Here is a 16,133-nt window from a genome sequence, read left to right on the forward strand (position 1 = left end):
AGTTAACTATTGAGAATTTTAACGAGCAATATGTGTATTTGAAATGAAAATTGTTAATTGTATTGAATAGCAGTGATCCGCTCAAAGTGAACGAAGTGAAACGGCTTTCAGTAAGCGTTTTATATATTTGTGACATTACTTTATGACTCACAGAGACTGCTCACGTTCCGCAGTTAATATATTAGTGAGGAAATATTATTAGGTTCATACAGTTTTGTGTTTTCCTTTAAATTATTTCTAAGATCTACATATGGTATTTATGTATTTAAACCATTTATGTCAGAATTATCTTATGTCATGGTTAAAATATGCGACGTCTCTGAAAATACAATGCCGTTGGTGAGAATCATACTAAAGCAAGGTGTTTATTTATTTTAATAACAAATTTCTACCAATGATACAAGTTAAGATATGCGTTAGTTTTTTGGAAACACTCAAACAGTTAACAGACGTCCAAATTATATCAGAACTGGAGGTAAACCAAAAAAACTCGAAGTGCAGTTTTTCCAAAAGACATACTGCTGTAGGATTATTATTTTTATTATATTTGGATTGTATGAAAAATTTGTTGCTAAAAGAACTCTTATTTTAAGGTCAACGACATTATTTTGCTCCATGGTCATTGAAGTTATGACCAAAATGTTTAATTGTGAGGAGGTTTTACTTTCCTCAGCCCTAGATTACTAAGCTGATTTCATGGTTACATGGTTACTAAACTTTTTTCGAACGGACTACGTCAAACAAAAGACATTTTTTCCAGAAAAATATTTTTTAAGTATAGGAACTTTTGACATTGGTGTGTTCTTTAAATAAACAAAAGAAAATATTAACAAAACAGTAACTAAAATCTTTTCCACACAGCTATTGCACATATCAACGTTATGAGATCCACAAATATACTCGTATAGCTTGCATTTATAGCAGTGACGTTTGGTCGTCTTTCTAAGCTTTGATGGAAGTAAATATAATATTTTACACTCAGTTAACAAAGAAGGGATAGTAACATCTGACCTTGATGTCACGCCTCAAAGTCACTGTTGATATTATTTGTCTCAACCAGGGCTCAATAAGTTCATCCGCTATTTTTAATACAAAATCTCGCCGATGCAAAGGTTTTCGTTTTTCCCGCAGTAAGTGAGATACACCGATCACTTAGGCTATGATTATAGACAGATATAATATATTATACATTTGCAGATTGGCGACCCGTGGATTTTGCGGTTAGTACATATTTTTCAGCACTTTTTTACCTGCAGTGTTCCACAAGGGCTTTTAATCGTCGCAAATCAATACAGTTATAGTAGACGAAGCCTATTTATTGTTATTTTACTTCGGCATTGATGAGCATAACAACCATATGTCTTCATTCAGAAAAAAGTAAATAATTCATTTTTCTTTTCAAGTTTTTCATTTTTCAACCTTTTCCTTTCAGACCTGGTATAAAATGCACAATAGTTGGCCTTAAAACGTTGGCAAGCTACATATATTTTTTCATAAATTTATAAAGGTCACACGGTGCATGAACAAATGACTTAAGAAAGTAAACAAAGAGACGAGGTGCAGGGACAGAGAGAAGTGAATAGACACGAAAATCACAAGTAGTGCGAGCCAACGACTGTTTATTTATTAAAAATAAACATTTACCCTATTTTCATTTGACAAATAAATATCTAGAAAATACTATATGTTCAATACAGTATTGTGTCTTTGTAAATTCTTATATCTTCATATAGTATTTTATCTTTTATTATTTAATAGAAATCTTTATCACTGAACAAATAATATACAGATGAATACCCAATGTGCAAGTTGCATTCATGTTCACTTGACCTTTATGTAAGATTATTATATCAACAACTGATTATTTATAATTCTGTCCATAGTATTATTTAATTAAACCACCAGATTATATAAAAGAAGATATCACAACTAAGCATAATAAATAAATTCACTCGCACTACAGCGAGTTATTTTACTCGAGTTATTTGTAGGACGCTATCACTTGTCTTGTAGAGGACTAATATAATCTCAAGTAATGCTCTATTACAGAGGCCCTCATATATATTACTATATAATCCTCAATTACATAGGCTTTTAAAACTTACAACCTAACCCTACTAAGCAATAACATAATTCTACTTGAAGGTTATAATAAGATTTTTCTATTTGAACTATAATAAAGTTTTACAATCTCTTATAAAAACAAGATGATTATTATTCATTTTAGTGGATTATTGTTTGTTTAGCGAAAAAAAATTATATAAAAAAATAATAAAATTAATTTGATCACATACTTTTTTGACATTATTTTTTTCGATATAGCAACACTATAAAATAAAACTTTGAATAATTTATGATATAATAATATAACATTTTTCTACATTTTTCCTGTAAATTGCTATACAAGGAACGGCTAATAGTGAGTAGGCCGTAGGTACCAAATAAGACAACGTATAATTGACAATTTAATCTACTTACTGTTAATTAACCTAGTACATTTACTGAGAACTAAACTATTAGTTAAATATAAATTTAACATAAAAAATATATATAAAAATTTACTAATATATAAACTAATTTTACTTGAATACTGCTTATTGCTACATGTTTTATAATTATTAATGTGGGTATACGTTAAAACTACATTATTACATTTTTTAACAATTTGTATGAATGTGTGCAGTAAAGAGCATAGGTTGTTCCACTGAGTTGTTTTATGATTATGAATTTAAATTACTAAAATCATTATTTCGTTTTTATTATTTGTAATAGAGTGAACGAGTGTGTATAGGCGTAGTGTGGATAAAAAAATGTGTTACTAGGAGTATTGTCTGGATTTTAAATTCATAAGTTCTTGGTAGTACCGTCTTATTTTATATTTAAAGTTCTTGGGTGTGATAGAGTATATAAAGAGATTGATAATTGGTTGATGAGTTTCTATACAATATATTTTAATGTCGTCTTTCCGTACGAATTGACGTATTCTGCTAGCAATAATTTTAAATTACTCATGCTGCACATTGTTATATTGCCTATTTTATTTTTATTTTGTTTGAAATTTTCATTAAAGTATTGCTCCATTATTATGGCATATACAGTTTTTTCATGATAGGTAAAATTTCGGTGAGAGAAAATATTTGTTTGTTCTCACTAATAATCGTTTGTTTTTATTTATGTGGAATTCTTTCCTTTGAGATTCGGAACTGTTAGTTATATATTTGGTTCAAGTTTGATTTGAATGTTCTTCCATAACTTGATAGTCTGTAAAATCTTATGGATCTTATCTGTACAATAACAAAAGTATTTTATATGGAGTTTTAAATTTTATTAAGTTGAATTTTGCTAGAATCGCTCTTACTTTTGAACTAACTTGGTTTATATAAGGTTTCTAGTTGAATCTACTATCAATGACAAACCCAAGGCAATCATTATTTTTCTACTAGGTCAATTTTACTATTGTCAGAAGCGAACAGCATAATAGTCTTCTTATATAAGCAGTCATGGCAGTTTATCATTTTTAGATTGTAGGGACTTCGATTTTGAGTTGTGGTTATATATACATCAGTTTATTTTTGCTAACTTTCAAGACCAATCGACATCATGGGACCATTTAAGAAGATTGTTAAAGTCAAATTGGAATTCAACCAAGACTACCTTAATGTTACTTCCGGCAGAAATGAGACAGGTGTCGGCAGCAAACTGATATATTTCAGTTGTTGTAATTGCTTTAGAAATACTGTTGACATGGGTAATGTAATGAAGGGGACCCAGAACCGAGCCTTGAGGTGTACCTTTGGTTATTTTGATGAATTTGCTATGAGTATCACCAATTTTTGCTGAGCTCTTTCTGTCATGTAGGCAGTTTTTACATCATGTTAACAACTTACCTTTTATTCCTCTATCATGCAGTGACTGTAGTTTATCGTGCTTTAATGTTTGATATACCTTACTGTTGTCTACAAATAGTACAAGGACGTACTCTTTATTGTTTTAGTGATTATAAATGCTCTCCGTTGAGACTGAAAGCAGTTGCGTAGTAATTTCACGAGGCTGAATTAAAAACTAATTAGTAGCAATTATGTTATTCTTTTCATAAAAGTCGTATATCTACTAACAAACATGCTTTTCTGCAATTTTATCGATAGTGGGCAATATAGTTACAGGTCTGTAGTTCGCATAGTCTTCTCTTCCCTTCTTCCCTTCCCTTTTTATGAATTGACTTAATAATTCGATTTTTAATGGTGATGGATATTTTGCATTAATTATAAGTTAGTATCAATCAACAAAACTAAACCAGAGCTAATGTTTTTACATATGTTTTTAACGTCGATGGCTCTTTTTTTCCACAGAATTAGAATCCGCTTGTTTGCATCGCACCGTCACATTGGATTGCGAACCATAAAATGACTTATCGAGTAGCGGTCTAGAGCACTTAGGCGTTATTATTTATTTATTTCTTGGACGTTATTTTTAAAATAACTAGCCATGTTATTGACAATGTCTTTAAGAGCTCTGCTTTCGCTCTCAAAAGCAGTGCGTGCAACTTCATCAAAAGAAGATTTTAATCTACCTGTAATGCGGTTTAAAATTTGTCACAGATGACTGTATTTATTTTTATATTTGTTTGTATTTATCGTTTTTTGAATAGTTTTGTTTGCGTAATCACGTGCTTTGTTGTAATTAAGTTTAATAATTGTTTCTATCATTTTTAAAAATTGTTGAAAAAGCTTATACTGATATTTAAATGCTTCAATAACTTTATTATTAACCCAACTATTAGTAATGCGCTTTACATTATAATGAAGTTTTATACTTTGTTCAGTATTTTTTTTTTTGGCACACTTTGCACATTTATTTTGTATGAAATCAAAGGTTTTATTCAGACATGACAAATGGTGTACTGGTTTCTAATCTATAAAATTTAAGTACTCTAACACTTTTTTTTTAAATTATTTTGTATTTCGGAGCAACCTGTATGTGTCATCGAACGTCTAAGCATGCAAGCATTACTGTCCGATGATCGGCTAGTGCAGTGCCGAAGAACGCTGTGTAAAGGTCTTGTGTGCCAGATCTAGCGTACCTATATGTGATTGATGCATGATTTTTTCAGTTTTGCCATTGCACATTTCGATTCTGGTATGTCTTCGTCATAGGGTGTTCACAGTAAACAACTGCTTTAAATTTTGATCATATCAAAGAAATGGTGGTAAAATTTATTTATTGACGAGTTAAATCAACTGCGAGGATTGTCATTTTTACATTATTGCATTAGTGATAAGCGAAATTAAATTATTTTTATACATTATAAAGTAAATTATATGTTAATATAATGACGTTCATTTGTAACTGATAACTGAGATTAACAAAAGAGATTCAACAACAATAGAAGCGTCTCTTTCTGTACAATGGATTTAATTATATTTCGATTTTAGTTCCATAACTGTTAATAACTTAATGCCTCCTCTACACTACTCGCGGAGTTGAACGAAGTTAGACGAATAGGAAAGTGTAGAGATGCACTTCGGCTTACCTCGTCAAACTTTACTTCGCCTCGGGTGACTTCCATTTGTTGTTAGTTTTTGGTACCGAGTCAAAGGGCCCGAAGTTGCACGAGTGTCGGCGCCTTATAGCGAATGAGCTCATCGCAATGTTGAACGACTGTGTAGTGTCGCACTTCGGACTGTTGCCAAAGTATCTCGAGTACTTCGCCGAGGAACACCGCGAGTAGTGTAGAGGAGGCATAACTTTTACCTAGAGGAGGCATAACTTTTACCTACAATTTAAACAATTCACTATTAATATATACCTCCATGTGCTATATAAAGCAAAATAAACATTTATATATAAATATAAAAATATGTAGATAATGAAGATCTTGAAAATATTAAAAATAAAATATTAAAAACTAAAACCTAAATACTTTAGTTTTATGCTATGGTAGATAAAAATAATTAAATGAGAATGCTTCTTTTTATTCCTTAAACTACTATGTCATTAGTGTACACAAAGAGGTATAGGCTAATTTCGACATTTTTTAATAATTTTAGTTCCCATTCGAAGATACGTAATCAGTAACAGACAATTACTACAATTAACTTATGATAAAGTAAGTTATGTGGCATTCAGAGACTTCACCTAACTCCAGATTTAATTTTATTTTCAAACTTAATCTCTTGAAGGTCGCAATTTAGTGACAAAAGTAAATTTATTATTAATTTGAATATTATAAATTTAAAATAATTGCTATTATAAATAGTACAGGAGGTCAAATTTTTTAAAGCAATATTTAAGACATTTCTTTGGTTCAAGTAAATAGGCATATTCCAAGAACCGTTAGACTTTTATTCCAGCTTGACATTGTAGGTAGTTCCAATCCAAATTGGAGCTTCACTCGCCCGCCGCGTTAAATGCTACAGATGCTGTAACTGAAAATGTAGTCTGTTTGAATTAAACTATAATTACCGACGACGTAAGTTGGTTAAAATTTACTAACATGAGTCGCCGCGGAAATGATTAAGGCATTATGGAATATTATTTGGATAAACACAAACATTCATATTATGCATATACATGAAATATCTAAAAAGGTCATTGCACTATTTAGTCATTCTGATATAGTCAAATGTAAGGTAATATACATCAAATATGTATCGTCAATTGATTAATATGTTTGTGGTATTGCCTGAACTAAATTTATATCGAACTGAAATCCTCAGCCAAACTGATCTCCTGCATTTGGACACATTATACTAAAATTTTATTCCGTGATATTGTAGAAGCTATGACTACAGATCGGTGTTTTGCTTAAAACAGCGAGCGTACTGGATAAGGTCTCCTTTACAGTTAGATACTGATTTTAAATCATAGACTAGATACTATAATTATTTTATATAATGTAACAAACGTTGCAATACGTTAATTTCTTGTAGTAGTTTGCGAGAAAATATATATTAACAGGTATAGATACGTAGAATGATGTTTCGTAACAAAAATAATAGATATCTTATAATACATTTGTTCACATTATAAATAAACGATATAAATATTTAGATACAGGATTTATATTTGCGTATAACATTGTTTTTTAAGAAATAAAGTTGAGAGACGTCCATCATATATGGAAATTGCCAATAAATCCTTATTCAAGAAGTATTTAGAAAGAAAACGGAAAAAACAAGTCTAACTTTCCTCTTCAGTTAAAATGTTTGAAACGATATCAAATGGAATTCTTACTGGAGTCGTAAAACAAGATTTCAGACAAATTCCACTGTTTTTCCGAATTGTAAAATGTTATGAGGTAATACATGTTTTACTTTCTTCATATTTAATAAAAAATGTTAACCCAAAATCACACAGAAACTTAACGTCATATCAAAAATATGCCGTACCGTATATTATAAAACTGTTAATTTATATAGGACTAGCTGTTATTTGCAACTTTTTCCACAAATAAAACCCACTATGAGAGACGGGCCAACATTTTCTTGACCTTTTATTTGATTTTTCAAAGCCCTTTTTTAGATACTAACTTGGTGACAATGGAAGTAAGGAAGTACTACAACACAATGCCTCTTCGGTATAAACAAAGATGTATAAAAAACGAGCCTTAATGGAAGGAGTATCACCATAATTACAACACACTTGAATTCAGAACTTTATTTTTTTAAGTAACTTAAAAGTAGATAAAATACTTTTTGAGAGAGATTTGATTATAATTGATAAACCCCTTTTAGATACTAGACGGGATAAAGAAACAGGAAAATAAAATTACTTGCATTTTTGCAGTAGATATCGCATATGCTTTAACATTCGTTTTGTAATAATCCGTTAATCTGAGGCTACGAAGAGACAATTAATTATTTTGTAAAATTCATGAGAATCCAGACTATCCAGCGTATCTAAAACTTTTCAAGTAATTATAATATTTCTTAGGTGAAGCCGTCACCGACATCGTGGAAGTTCTTTATAAAGATTTGACGTCCAAGATAATAAAGGAGGACAAGCACCCAAACCGATCCAAAACAGGGTGTAAAACGAAGAAATCTGATCTATACGAAACTATTCCCAAAGGCATTGGAGGACGTCTTGGAGACATAATTGAAGGTCAATAGAGCCGAAGTCACTCCTCCAGCTGTGTGATGAAGTGTAAATAGTACGGTCATGTCTCCAGACCATCGGATGTTCGACAGAAGCAAAACGATTTAGAGGAGTCCAGGTTAATGTAGCGTATGACGATTTGAGAGAAGGGCTGCATGTGGGCACTCGCAATTTATAATGTATAACTTAAGAGTTAGTATATTTAGAGATAGGAAAAGAGTGACAGACAGTGATAGACTATCCATTTAAAGGAGTAGGTAATGAGTAGAATAGTCAGACTTTACAAATTGTTTGAAGATGATTCGTGTTTTTCACAGCTGGAAAATAAAAAATATTTATTTTTTAGTGGAACTGCATTGAGGTCGATGAATATTTCAAACGGAACGGTGGAAATTTAGCTGGAGCGTAGTCGCAAAGTTTCACTTCTGCTAAAGAATATATCCCAAAGTTCTCTCTTTGCAACTTTCTACAATTCAAGATTTTTTATTTTTTCTGTTTCAATCTTTTACAATTTAATCACAACACCCGCCTTTAGCATGTCGTCAGTATATTTGCAGATTGTTCTTCAATTTAAGTAGTCCTTATTACAAAATATATTTTAAAAAAGATTTTCTGCAAAAGTTGATTTGTTTTAGTTTGTTCCGTTGGCGCGTATATGTAATAAGAATTTAAATTTTAATTGAATAATGTTCAGTACTGAAATAAAAAAAAACATTCAAAACATCAGTCGCTATTAAATACGCATTAAAATCTATTCAAACCGACATAATAGTGTTTGATATTTGGTTTTCTATGCTTGTTTACAAAACATTAGAATTGATATCGATGAAACTAGAGAGTACCTGCAGGCTATAAAATTTAAAAAATAATAAAAATACGTGCAGCAAAAGAAATAAAAACATCTCGGTTGTATTTTTTTTGAAGTTTCGAGGAATGAAAATAAATTATAATTTACTTTAAAAATGCGATGTAAAATTCAATGTTACTTATAACAGGCTCTCAAGTAAATACTTAGTTATTTGAACAATTTGTGTTTAAACAAAATCATTGTCTATGTTTTATTTTTCTTTCTGTACAAACGGACACTCACTACTCCAAGCAGTACCTATCTACCCACCTATTAAGCACAAAAGCGACTTTGAAACTAAAACGGAGATGCTTAAATCCTAAGACTTGGAGTCGTCCAAGAAGAAAAGAACTCGGCTGGTTAGCTGCGGCTTGTCCTTAAAACCTGACGCTCCGACATTTATAGTACAAGAACGATCGAAACAAAACCTGAAAAGAACATTACTTACAACTGGTTATTAAGAAAACTTCACTTATGTTGCTATTAACTGACGAATATAAACAATTCGGACGTCACAATACTATTAATACACGCGGCAACATTATATACACATAGTCAGTGCAGGTTATGTGACAAATAGATTATATATTGTGATAACATCACCTTTAGTACCTGTAGTTCTTATAATGAATGAGAGAATACGTAGTATATATCGGCATGACTTCGAATGATGAAGCCTCAATTCTTGAACCTGGCAAGACTTGCGACGGGTACGAGAAAATAACGAAAACTAACCAAGAGAGAACACTCTGCACCAGGCAGGTGCAGGGCACGTACCGCCTGCCAGAATGGCCGTATCGGCACTATCAGCATTAATGACGGATGCAATATGAAAATAACTTGAGGCTGTCATCAATTATTATAAAAACTTATTGGTGTTTATAGTTATTGTTAAAAGTAAAACGAAATCAAATACTGTTTTGAAGGAGACTAGAACTATGTTTGAATTTTGTTATAAATACGGCGCACGACATCAGAGTTCAGTGAGTGCGGACCATTGAAGAATGTGACTACGAAGAATCTTCGAGAAATACAAAGACATTTCGAAGACTTGGAAGTTTCATTTTAAAATGTCATGGAAAAAGTGACATTAGTGGCGTCACCGAGGCTGGCGTCTCTCTCTCTCTCTCTCTCTCTTTTTAAACAACGAATTTGTATTAAATTCCATATATATATTTTTTGTTTTTTTTTTTTTTGAAAAGACGTCGTTGTTTCAATATTATGTACCAACAATGTTTATTATAGTAGTTGCCAACGTCCATACCACGTTGAATACACCGGTTCTCGTCCGATCACCGAAGTTAAGCAACGTCGGGCGCGGTCAGTACTTGGATGGGTGACCGCCTGGGAACACCGCGTGATGTTGGCTTTTTTACTTCTCTTTTTTTAACAACGAATTATATATACACAGCAAATCTTGTTTACTTCATATATGTACATACATATTACTGTTTATATATATATATACATAATATTTAGTAATTTTTTTTTCCAATTCCCTTTCATTGCTATTTTCAAAATAATCGTCTTCTTATTAATCGACCAGGGAAACTAATAATATTTGAGTATAAAAAATGGATATCAGACATAATAATTATATAATCGTACTTTGAATCACCATAGAGTCCTCTTAGAATTTAGGTCATCGCCTGCATAGAAGAAATGTAATTTACAGGCTGCTTCCAGGTTTCTCTTTGTGTATAATATTATATACAATTTCCAGAAAGCACATGTGGCGATGTACGAGATAAAAGTTTATATTAAAGTATTCTACATAACGCAACCAAATAGGTTGTAATATAGAGAGATTGTTAATAAGGTATTATATGTGGGCCGATCCCGGCGGCACTGCAATGCCGGGCCGACCCGTGACGGGAGTGGAGCGAGCCCCGAACATCCCGTCGGTTTACAAAAATCAGTTTAATATACTGGTCCCGACATGCGGGAACTTTCAGATATTAAGCTGAAAAGAACAGATACTACACTTTGATCTTAGCCAAAAGGCCGAGAAGCGATGCCCTGAACCCGACTACGACCGAGCGTGATTCAGAGAGCAGAAATTTTACTACCGCAATGTACACGAAGGCAACGGATTTCGTAGCGACATCTAGTGGCACTTTGTAAAGGACGCCGCCGATGTATTACCGTAACGTTATTAGTGATTTGTGATAGACACATTTTTTGCGGGACTCGAATGAATATGAAAGGAGTAGTCACGCAGTTTAGTTCGACATACGATGTCATTTTAATTCTAAAATACTCAAATTCTACTTATGTATATTTAAAGTTATTCTAGGAACCAGTTACCACAAAGATTATTATTATTCTCTAAAACCTTCAATAAAAACTTCAAATGTAATACAGAGCAATATTAATCACAATATTTCGGATTTAAAAAACTTTTACAGATATTTTTTTTTTCGTCAAAGATATAAAATAGTAAAACTAAAAAAAAAATGCTCTCTTTACTACATGTTTTCTGTGTTTCATAGTTCGATGACGAATGTGAGACTATAAATATTATTGAAATATAAAAAAAATCCATGTAAACTCTACATTTTGTCTGGCCGTAGGTGGTTCCAGATGATTGCAATCAACACATGTATGTTAGTTATATTGTCATACTCTACATCTGTTGTAGCTACAGTCATCCACTAGATGTCTCTGTAAGTAAACTAGACGTATTCTGCATCGCGGTGATAAAATTTTTCTCTCTTCGATGACTACGCGCGTCAGACGCGGCAACGGTACTCTGGTTTCCCTTCAAAACGTATAAATCTTTCGCCTTTTACTAAAGATTTCCGTGGAGGGGAACACTCAAATGAGTCTAACTCTACTTTTTGAAGCCTCACCCTAGGTGAGGTTAATAATATCCTGTAACAATATACCTTACGACCTACGTCTTTATTCTACTGCAGTTCGCTGCTGTAAATGGCTGCTTACGATGGTGTACCGGCTGAATGAGATTTATCAATTAGTAGAATGAGCATAAGGAACTATAGACGGATCATAAGAGATAGACTTCTTGAAGTAGTTTATTTTATATGTGTGTAGTAAATAATGAGATGAGCTGACAAGGACTACCGTGGATAAGAAACTGTTCATTTATTAAGTAACAGTCACTCAGGAATGAAGTTCTTGTTTCTCGTGTATGTTCAATGATGTAGAATTTAAACCGAACAATGATTTCCATTGATAGGAATTTTATAATTATATAAATATAGTTTGATAATTTCACCAACCAGTAGACATTGTAGAAGGTTTCATGTAGTAGGTCGTACATTAAGTTCTATTGTAAGATTTTTTTTTTTATAAAATTAGTTTAAAGTACTTTCTGATTTTTCTTCGGCCTTCCGTTGGTAGCTAACGTAACTTTCATAACTACGTAGTTTGCAGTGTGTATTTAAAACCTTTCACTTAACTATTGCTTTGCTATTATTTTAACGAAGGGGCAAGGCACATTTATAGTCACTTAGTTTACATAATGGAAAACTTAAAATATCACGATATTTATGAATACGAGACATGACACCAATACTGCAGAAACGGCTCGAAGGATTAGTTATGAGTATGGCGGTGGTGCCTCAAATAAAAATCTCAGTGAATTTTGGTTTCAAAGTTTTTGCTCTTCTAATTTCATTTCAAAACTACTGTTGCGTAACATTCGTCAACCGGCGGAGTAGTAATGAAGAAATTTTAAATTAAAACCCCTGTGGTGAAAAGTGCATCATGTACAATAAGCGGAAATACTCATCGCAATAGCTGAACCCTGGCGAACCAGCCAAAGCCTACCCAAAGAGAAAATTGACTCAATAAAAGTTACTTATGATATTTTGGTGGACTAATATCGGTGTTTATCACTACAGCTTTCTGAAATCTGGCCAGACGATTAGGGCAGAAGTGCATCTTTTATTTCCTTACATACAAAACAAACCGTTTATCCGTCTTCATTTTTCTTATTAGTGATATTGACATGACTTTACGTTGCATCCTCCTTCTCATCACAATATTTAAAAAATACACATGTTGAAGTTATTTACGAATTACATAATGGATGTTATGTTTCCAAACGAGCAATATATATTTTTATATTCTTATTTATATATTTTATAATCTTTATAGATTCGGTTTATAAAAATCACATAAATCACGAACTCACTAGGAATAGGTTTGTCGTAGATTCGTTTGCAGTAGACGTGGGAGCCAGAGGTATAACAGCTCAATCTCTCTACAACCTATTAAAAGACTTGGGCCTGTCCAGAACCAACATCAATTCGTTCTTGGAACATACTTCGAAAACAGCCCTATTAAGCTCTTTTCAAATTTGGTTAGATAGGGAGAGGAGCTTGAAAGGTGGACGTGGGCGTTTAACGCGCGTTAGATATGGACCCCTTAAATTTACAGTCGAGTCGCAAGTCCTAGGCTCTGTGGAAGCTCTTCTTCCTGAATGCGATGAAGTTTCGTCACGTATGTCTTGACATAGCTCTTCATCTTTGTTTGCTAAGATACTAAGCCAACAATACAAAAAATATGTTTAAAAAGTACGAAATCTGAGAATAAAAGTTGACTATTAGTTAACAGTTACTATCGATAGATACCAGAATGATTGGTTTTATATTTGAATGTTTCTTTATATAAATTACTAGTTGTTATCCGCGACTCCGCCTGCGTAAGAAAAACAATAAGAAACAATGAAAAAACTTAAGCTCCGTATGCGCCCTGCCTCCCACTCGCGCCTTATAATTTCGGGATGGGGATACCTGATCTTGATAAAAAGTACCCTGATGTACGCCTTATTAGATCAGCTACCTGCCAATAAAAGTCCCGTAAAAATTGGTCCAGCCATTTCGGAGATTAGCCGGAACAATCAGACAGACAGACAAAAATTGTAAAAAATGTTATTTTTTTGTATGTACCGTATACATATTCATATACATGTAGTAAAAAAAAGTTATTTCAATATTACAAACAGACACGTCACTTTATTTATTTGTATTGATAAATACCAAGGAGTGGTCTTGAAAGAGTTTGCTATTAGAAATTTGGTATGGTAAGATTTTAGCGGATCTATGTAAAGGTGGTATTATATAGTTTACTTTATATTAACAGAGAGTGCTTTACCAACTACACCGAACAGAAAGCTACCCTCTATGACACAGTGTAAGTGATATTGACAGGTGCAACGAGCCAGCGATCTGCATTCAAATAGGTCGACTGGCAACCTCAGATACGAGACATTATTAAAAAAAAAAGATTTAGATTTGCTTGTCTGTTCCTCTCAAACAATAACAATAAAATTATATACTTATGTAATGAGGTATCTAATAATTTACTAAACACATTTAAATTAAACTACTTCAAGAAGTCTATCTCTTATGATCCGTCTATAGTTCCTTATGCTCATTCTACTAATTGATAAATCTCATTCAGCCGGTACACCATCGTAAGCAGCCATTTACAGCAGCGAACTGCAGTAGAATAAAGACGTAGGTCGTAAGGTATATTGTTACAGGATATTATTAACCTCACCTAGGGTGAGGCTTCAAAAAGTAGAGTTAGACTCATTTGAGTGTTCCCCTCCACGGAAATCTTTAGTAAAAGGCGAAAGATTTATACGTTTTGAAGGGAAACCAGAGTACCGTTGCCGCGTCTGACGCGCGTAGTCATCGATGAGAGAAAAATTTTATCACCGCGATGCAGAATACGTCTAGTTTACTTACAGAGACATCTAGTGGATGACTGTAGCTACAACAGATGTAGAGTATGACAATATAACTAACATACATGTGTTGATTGCAATCATCTGGAACCACCTACGGCCAGACAAAATGTAGAGTTTACATGGATTTTTTTTATATTTCAATAATATTTATAGTCTCACATTCGTCATCGAACTATGAAACACAGAAAACATGTAGTAAAGAGAGCATTTTTTTTTTAGTTTTACTATTTTATATCTTTGACGAAAAAAAAAATATCTGTAAAAGTTTTTTAAATCCGAAATATTGTGATTAATATTGCTCTGTATTACATTTGAAGTTTTTATTGAAGGTTTTAGAGAATAATAATAATCTTTGTGGTAACTGGTTCCTAGAATAACTTTAAATATACATAAGTAGAATTTGAGTATTTTAGAATTAAAATGACATCGTATGTCGAACTAAACTGCGTGACTACTCCTTTCATATTCATTCGAGTCCCGCAAAAAATGTGTCTATCACAAATCACTAATAACGTTACGGTAATACATCGGCGGCGTCCTTTACAAAGTGCCACTAGATGTCGCTACGAAATCCGTTGCCTTCGTGTACATTGCGGTAGTAAAATTTCTGCTCTCTGAATGACGCTCGGTCGTAGTCGGGTTCAGGGCATCGCTTCTCGGCCTTTTGGCTAAGATCAAAGTGTAGTATCTGTTCTTTTCAGCTTAATATCTGAAAGTTCCCGCATGTCGGGACCAGTATATTAAACTGATTTTTGTAAACCGACGGGATGTTCGGGGCTCGCTCCACTCCCGTCACGGGTCGGCCCGGCATTGCAGTGCCGCCGGGATCGGCCCACATATAATACCTTATTAACAATCTCTCTATATTACAACCTATTTGGTTGCGTTATGTAGAATACTTTAATATAAACTTTTATCTCGTACATCGCCACATGTGCTTTCTGGAAATTGTATATAATATTATACACAAAGAGAAACCTGGAAGCAGCCTGTAAATTACATTTCTTCTATGCAGGCGATGACCTAAATTCTAAGAGGACTCTATGGTGATTCAAAGTACGATTATATAATTATTATGTCTGATATCCATTTTTTATACTCAAATATTATTAGTTTCCCTGGTCGATTAATAAGAAGACGATTATTTTGAAAATAGCAATGAAAGGGAATTGGAAAAAAAAATTACTAAATATTATGTATATATATATATAAACAGTAATATGTATGTACATATATGAAGTAAACAAGATTTGCTGTGTATATATAATTCGTTGTTAAAAAAAGAGAAGTAAAAAAGCCAACATCACGCGGTGTTCCCAGGCGGTCACCCATCCAAGTACTGACCGCGCCCGACGTTGCTTAACTTCGGTGATCGGACGAGAACCGGTGTATTCAACGTGGTATGGACGTTGGCAACTACTATAATAAACATTGTTGGTACATAATATTGAAACAACGACGTCTTTT

General features: G+C 32.8%; 6 non-coding genes across 6 annotated transcripts; 3 read left to right on the forward strand and 3 right to left on the reverse strand.

Annotated features, from left to right (window-relative positions):
• The first annotated feature begins 10,194 nt into the window (after window positions 1-10,194).
• Window positions 10,195-10,313, forward strand: LOC133318924 (5S ribosomal RNA). The gene has a single exon (XR_009752657.1). It is a non-coding gene; the product is annotated as a 5S ribosomal RNA (ribosomal RNA).
• Window positions 10,314-10,767: 454 nt separating this feature from the next.
• LOC116777189 (U2 spliceosomal RNA) lies at window positions 10,768-10,960 on the reverse strand. The gene has a single exon (XR_004354022.2). It is a non-coding gene; the product is annotated as a U2 spliceosomal RNA (small nuclear RNA).
• Window positions 10,961-11,691: 731 nt separating this feature from the next.
• Window positions 11,692-11,808, forward strand: LOC133318925 (U5 spliceosomal RNA). The gene has a single exon (XR_009752658.1). It is a non-coding gene; the product is annotated as a U5 spliceosomal RNA (small nuclear RNA).
• Window positions 11,809-14,466: 2,658 nt separating this feature from the next.
• LOC116777234 (U5 spliceosomal RNA) lies at window positions 14,467-14,583 on the reverse strand. Its single transcript, XR_004354034.1, has one exon. It is a non-coding gene; the product is annotated as a U5 spliceosomal RNA (small nuclear RNA).
• Window positions 14,584-15,314: 731 nt separating this feature from the next.
• On the forward strand, window positions 15,315-15,507 carry LOC116777187 (U2 spliceosomal RNA). The gene has a single exon (XR_004354021.2). It is a non-coding gene; the product is annotated as a U2 spliceosomal RNA (small nuclear RNA).
• A 454-nt stretch (window positions 15,508-15,961) lies between these two features.
• LOC116777117 (5S ribosomal RNA) lies at window positions 15,962-16,080 on the reverse strand. Its single transcript, XR_004354005.1, has one exon. It is a non-coding gene; the product is annotated as a 5S ribosomal RNA (ribosomal RNA).
• Window positions 16,081-16,133: the final 53 nt, after the last annotated feature.

Source organism: Danaus plexippus, chromosome 8 (assembly GCF_018135715.1).
Source record: "Danaus plexippus chromosome 8, MEX_DaPlex, whole genome shotgun sequence".
Lineage (NCBI taxonomy): Eukaryota > Metazoa > Arthropoda > Insecta > Lepidoptera > Nymphalidae > Danaus > Danaus plexippus.